This window comes from Gracilinanus agilis, chromosome 3, assembly GCF_016433145.1.
Source record: "Gracilinanus agilis isolate LMUSP501 chromosome 3, AgileGrace, whole genome shotgun sequence".
NCBI lineage: Eukaryota > Metazoa > Chordata > Mammalia > Didelphimorphia > Didelphidae > Gracilinanus > Gracilinanus agilis.
In genome coordinates, this window is record NC_058132.1 from 136,151,607 (window position 1) to 136,158,900 (window position 7,294).

The window sequence follows — 7,294 nt, forward strand, 5'->3', positions numbered from 1 at the left end:
TTAACTTCTGTGTATTGACTTATAAGTGGAAGAGTGGTAAGGGTGGGCAATGGGGGTCAAGTGACTTGCCCAGGGTCACACAGCTGGGAAGTGTCTGAGGCCGGATTTGAACCTAGGACCTCCGGTTTCTAGGCCTGGATCTCAATCCACTGAGCTACCCAGCTGCCCCCTCCAGTTCATTTTATAGATGTGGAAACTGAGGTAAACAGGCTTCAGTGATTTGCCCAGGGTCAAACAGTCAGTAAGTGATTGAGGCCAGATTTGAACTCAGAAAAATGAGTCTTCCTGACTCTAGGTCCAGCACTCTATCTATTATGCCAAGTAGCTGCCTTTGGAACTCATTAAAGAGAAACACTAAAGAGCAAGAGTTTTAAGCCAAAGAACAAAGTAATTAGTTCTAAAACTAACTCAAGCCACCTTATTGCCTGTCCAGTTTTTACCAAGTTTTTACTTTACCTGGAAGTTGCCTTCCAGTTCTTTCTTACCCTCAGAGTTATGACCAGAATTCCTTGTTCCAGAAACAGGTTCATTTATGCTTTCCTGGGACTAGTTGCAGAGCAGTGGGGAAGACTTTTCTTTCTCCAGCTCATTTTACAGATGAAGAATTGAGGCAAATAAGGTTACATGTCTTGTTCAGGGTCACACAGCTTTTAAATGTTTAAGACCAGATTTGAATTTTAAAAAATGAGTCTTCCTCCCTCTAGACCAGTGATTCCCAAAGTGGGCGCCACCACCCCCTAGTGGGTGCTGCAGTGATCCAGGAGAGCGGTGATGGCCACAGGTGCATTTGGGGGCGGTGAATAACTGTAAGGGGGCAGTGATAGTATGTGACAGGGGGTGCTAAGTCATATTTTTTCTGGAAAGGGGGCAGTAGGTCAAAAAAGTTTGGGAACCACTGCTCTAGACTCAGTACAATTTTCAGAGATTCCTTTCAAACCTTAAAATGTCTCAAGCATGTCCCATATTAAACATCTTCCCTCCAATCTCTCTTCTTTTCATAATTTCCTATTACTTTCTCAAGAAACATTTCCCTTCCAGGCATTCATCCTCCCAATCTAGGCATCATCCTTGACTCTTTACTCCCTTTCACTGCCCCCTAACTAATCTATTGCCTAAACTCTATAACATCCCTCATATGTGCCCCCTTCTCTCTGCTGGCACTGCCATGACATTGGTGCCTGGGCTATTGCAGTAGCCTGCTGGGTGGTTTCCCTGCCTCAAGACTTTCCCCATTCCAGAATACTGTTTGCTCAGTTTTCAAAGTGATTTTCCTAGAGCACATCCAACTAAGTCATTCTGCATCACTATCACTCCCAATCCCATTCAACAAACTCCAGTGGCTCCTTGTTTTGTCCAGGATCAAATAAAAATAGTTTGCCTTTTAAATACGTTCATAACTATGCTCCCTACTACCTTTCCAGGTTTCTTTATACTTTACTTTCTCCCAAGAACGCAGCAATCCAGTGACTTTGACCTCTTCAGTGTTCCTTACACAAGACACTCCATCTCCTGACTGTATTTTTATAGTTGTTCCACATGCCTGGAATGTTCTTCTTCAGCTCCATCTCTTGGCTTCCTCCTTTACTTAAGTCTCAAACACGATACTACTTTCTAGAGGAAGACTTTCCTAGTTCCCCTTAATGCTGAACATAATTTCTTCCCTCCAAAATCATCTCCTATTTATCTTGTGTGTGTGTGTGTGTGTGTGTGTGTGTGTATGTGTATAGTTTTTTTTACTGCTGTTTGTGTGTTGTCTAGCCCATTAGATGTGAGCTCCTAGAGGGCACAGACTATTTTTGCTTTTCTTTGTAACTCCAGTGCTTAGCACAGTGCCTGGCATATCTAGGTGCTAAGTAAGCATTTACTGATTTGTTGACTGTTCCAGGATACCAAACTGGATGAGCTACATCGAGGCTCTCTCCACCCCTTCTTCTCCCCAGCACTGACCAATGCACATACAGCTTCATTCTTTTACTAACTCTCTGGTGCTCAGTTGTCTAATCTGTCAAAGGAAGTTAATAATATTTGCCCTACTAATGGAATTAATAATATATATTATACCTCCCTCTGAATATTCTCAAGAAATTAGAACTAGGAAGCCCCCCCCCCATTGAAATATGAGATGATAAGTAGTTTACCCTAAGATAGCTTTAAATCTAGTTAAAATGCAACCACCTCAAGAGGGCAATTGAACTTTTCTTCACCTAGTTGTTCATTGCTGTGAATGCGTTTCTCAGATGTTTTCTGGAGAAAGGATTTCTGAGAGGACAGAAGAAAGGCTAGGACGTTGGGTCTACTGAGTAAGAAGTAGAGGAGAGGGGCTGGCTGAGATGCTAGATTAATTGAGTTTTTTTCCTAGCTGTCCTAGAGTTGTCCATGATGTTAACTACTTTACCCCTATGACATGGAGGAAGTGAATCCTTGGATTATTTAGACAGCCAATAAACAGTCTTCTAGATGTCTTGGGGAAAGCATTCTAGGCCATTAACTATTACATTTTCTTAAATAATTAAAAAATATTAGCCAATTCACCTCCAGAGAAAGAATTATTGGATGGCATTGGATAGATGGGGATCAAAGCATACTGTATTTCACATCAATGTATTTACGGTTTTATTTGGGGTTTTGATTTTGTATGTGTGCTCTTACAACAATGACCAGCATGGAAGTATATTTTGTATGATAATAAAAATTAATATTAGCCATATGTCTGTCTTCCCATAGGTAATTTTAACATGTGCAGCATATGTACCTTCTTCCATGGAGGTGGCAGACACCCCCTTTTTCTGCAAGCCTGTCTTCAACTTAGCAAATCCTGACACACACAATTGCTACCAAGAGCTTCACAACCTGTTACCTCTCTCATAGTAAGATGAAAACAGCCTCCAACCTTTGCAGAGCCCTGGCTGTAAATTATTTGGCACATAAGCAATGTGTCCTTTGTAACAAATCCCGGAGCTAGTTAACTTGATTAATAAACAATCAAAACTGCTTCCGGCTGCAATAAATTAAAACCTCATCCTTATTCACAACCATCACCTATCACCATCAAGGATTCCCCCTGGCTCCTCCAGTCCCTGACAGGGGCTTGTGCATCCTCTGTCATCCAGTGCTGGTGAATTAAAAGGGGCATTTATTTGGTAGGTAAAGGAAAAGCCAAGTCAAAGCCTCTACATGGGCAGAGGAGACCATCTGTGTGGTATACCATAAGTTATGTCTGAAAGGCCCCTCTGCCTTCCAATTTTTCCCTCCACTATTTATATAATATGGCCAAATGCTTAGAAATTTCAAATATATGTATGTAGAGGTCTTTTGGATGGATATATAAAATATATATAAACAAATAAATGGAAAAAATACACATATATAAAATATATATAGCCATCCAAAAGACCCTAGTTATAATGCATGTAAAATGAGATAAGATTTCCAAGACATTACACTGGAAATTTCAAACATATGTGTATGTGTATATATATCTATATATATATCCATATTTTTATATATGCATGTATGTATATATCCCCATCCAAAAGACATCCATTAATTTCAAGTCTGTGTATCCATCCAAAAGACCCCAGTTACAATGCATATTTGAGATAAAATTCCTGAGGCACCATGGTTTTGTAGAGACATGGCCTTTGTTAAGAAGAATCAGAAAGAACTTGGTTCAAGGGTGACTTTTGCCACATACTGACTGGATGACCCTGGGCAAGTCATTTAAACTCTCAGTGACTCAGGCCATTTTCCAAGATTAGAAATTGGAGAGAAGGGACAGATCTGCATTGGTAAAGGTATAGTAAACAAAATGGAAACCTGGATTCAAATCTCTGCTCTGACCCTTCGTGGTTGTCTGATCCTAATGAGCCATCAAATTTCTCCAAGCCTCAATTTCCTCATCTATTAAATGAGGATAACAATACTTCCATTATTACCTACCTTGAAGGGCTGTTATAAGGATATTGCTTTTGCAAACTTTAAAGCCTTCTGTTAGTGTGAACTGTTAGCAAGTTCATTATTATTAATTATCATTAAGTTGCGCCATTATTTTTACTGAATTAAGTCACTGGCAAAGATAAACCCACTGACAGGCTCCCATTGATCTCCTTGGTTGGAATAGCTAGCTGTCACCTTGGAGAGCAAAGGTCAGGACTCTGAGGGAACTGGACCCAATCAATCAAAAAGCAAGCATACCCAAGGCAAGGAAACTTTGACAGCAGGAAAGAAGGAGGGAGGGATCTCCAGTGAAAGGCCCTTCCTGGTCCCCCTGCCTACTAGAACCTTCTTTTCTCATGTTACTCTCTATAAATATCCTACATCTTACATATTTCAGTCATGTCCAGCTCTTCATGACCCTATTTGGAGTTTTCTTGGCAAAGATACTGGAATGGTTTGCCATTTCCTTCTCCAACTCATTTTACAAATGAGGAAATTAAGGCAGAGTCACAGAGCTAGTAAGTGTCCGGGGCCAGATTTGAACTTAGGTCTTTGAGGTTCTATTTCTGGTACTCTATCCACTGTTAGGAGCTTCATAAATGCTAGTTGACTGACTATATAATTCATGTTTTTTCCTCCTGTTAGGATGTAAGCTCCTCAAAGGTCTGAAAGGCAGGGACTATTTTTACTTTTCTTTGGATCCCCAGCACCTAGGCCAGTGAATGGCACTTCATAAATGGCTAATTAATGCTTGTTGATGGATTGCTCTGAAAAAAAAACGAATCAATAATAGGAGTGTGTGTGATTTAGCTTACCTTTCCTCTCCTCAGGCTCCTGGTGAGATCCACATGATGCGGGGGAGTTTTCCCTTGGGCTATATCCTCCTCGTCTATGGAATGGCTTCTCATCCTTTGCCCTTTCAGGTACTCCTTCAGTAGCCAGTCTGGAGGGGCTGGTCTCGGAGTTTCTGCTTTCTGTGACCTCAGCCCAGCAGGACAGGATTGAGCCCGAGGAACCACTGGCTCAGTGAGGACTGCAGCTGCATCCAGGATGCTAACCAACCCCAACCCCCAACCCCCATCAAGATATGATGACATCTGGAGACCCCACGAAGGTCATCCCTGTCTCTCACCCTAATCCGAAACTGGGCATTGTGTGAGGCCTTTTCTGATTCCCTCAGATGTTAGTGTTCTCCACAAACCTCTAAATTACTTTGTATTTATTCATATTTATTTATCCATGTCCACACTCTCCCTCCCCACATAGACCCTCCCCCCCCCCCCCATTTAAAACATAAGATCTCTGAGGACAGGGACTTTCATTTTTGTTTTTTAACTTTACTGCCTAGCTCAGTCCTGGCATCTAGGAAGAACTCAAAAAATGCTCATTAAATTGAGACAATGGTATCCTGCTGGATAGTCTTCATGCCTTCCCCAAACCAAGGTCATTTTGAGGGGAGATAGCTAGAATAACTCCCTACCCCAAATGAAGACATTTGACATCAAGCTGGATTCAGAAGGCTAAAAACTGGGAAATAATATTATTGGCCTCATAGCTAACCTCCTCAGGTGAAAAGAACTCAGGTCATGGGTGTACTAGAACCCTGAGCTTTCCATCTCCTTCTGGGTACAATGTGTTTCCTGAGGAAAGGCTGCTAGGAGTCAGGTCAGGCATCTTCCCTCTACCCCAAAGTCATCACTTCTATATGTACCAGCACAAAGCACCTTCTATCTCCTGCTGACAGTCCAATCTCCCAACTGGCATGTGAAGAACTTTTTGCACAAAAAAAAAAAGCAACCTTCCCTTTGACTTGAGGTTCTTTCTTGCTGCACCTGTCCTTTGAGGGTAAAGGAATGGCATCCTCCACTCAATGATGAACATTCTCACACCTTTTCATACCTTTCACATCCCAGGGAGTCGGAAAGCCTGAAGATAATTATCCAAATCCCACTCTTTACCCCCTACCATCTGATTCCGCATTCCTACCTTCTCAACACCCCCCCCCACTCCAAACATCCTTTTTAACTCACCTTCTGGAATGCTTGTTCTATAAGCAACAAACTTCCCTTCACCTTAAATCTTTTCCTCTCCCCTTCTTTCCATCTACTAACTCTTCCTGACACTTGATTTCCCCCTGATGACACAGGTTATTCTTTCAAATACTGGTTGTACATTCACTTACTCTCTTTGACTCACTGGTCCAGGTAGAGGAGTTGGAATACTTCTTGTTCCCCATTATCATTTTCAGTTTCTTCCACTACCTCCATCACTTGGTAATCCCTCTTCCTTTGAAGTCCATGCTATTCATTTCTGCCACCCAATCAAAATCCTAGTAGCTGTTCCTTCTTCAATGAGTCTGATACAATTTGTCTCTCTTCTCCAATTCTTGTCCTGGTACTAAGGAACTTCAACATACATATTGATTTTCCCTCACTCAATTCCTCAACCTACTTGTCTCTCATAAGCTACTCTTCCATCCTCCTTCAGTCACACACAATGGTCATACTTTTGATCTTACTGTCATCCACAAATGTACCACTTTCTAGTTCAAGAATTCTGAAATACCCTTAACCATAATCTACTAGCTTTTCACCTATCCTCCTGACTTGTATATAATCCTTCTCTTTATCTGCACTGTAACCCCCAAAACCATGACCTTCAGTTCTCTCCCAGATGATCTCTTTTCCTCCCCACTGCAACTAGCTATTCTCTCCTCTTCTTCCCATGTCGACTCCTAGGTGAACCGATTCATTTCTATAATGTCCTCCTATCTTGAATCCCTAGCCCCTTTATCATATCACTGATTCTACCTAGCAGACTCAATGTTGGATCACTCCCAACATTTGTTGCCTTCTTTTCTAGTTGCTGAACAAAGGTGGAGATCATTTGACCTTTCTGGGGCCACTATAAAATCATCTTGTATAACCTCAACTAGACCTTCATTGCTGCTAGTTAATCCTACTATAATTCCCTCATCTACACCTTCTCACTAACCCACTCTCCACAGCAGCTCTTCTGAACCTGTTCATACCTCCTCAAATCTCCTATGGCTCCCTTTTTCTTTTCTTTTTAATTTTATAAATTTTTCTCTATTTTATTCCAGTAACAAATGTATACGTTTTCCAAGGTTACATGATTCATATTGTCTCCCTCTCTTCTTCTCTCTCCCCTCCTGGAGCTGATAAGCAATTTCATTGGGTTATATGTATATTAGCACTCAACTCAATGGGAAAACCCATTTCCATATTATTCATTTTTGTAAGAGAGTAATTTTGTAAAACCAAAACCCCAAATCATACACCCAAATAAATAAGTGATAAATCATGTTTTCATCTGGATTTCTACTTCCACAGTTCTT

General features: G+C 41.2%; 1 pseudogene; it reads right to left on the bottom strand.

Annotated features, from left to right (window-relative positions):
* Positions 1–6,203, bottom strand: part of LOC123241268 — a 44,932-nt pseudogene extending 38,729 nt beyond the window's left edge.
* Positions 6,204–7,294: the final 1,091 nt, after the last annotated feature.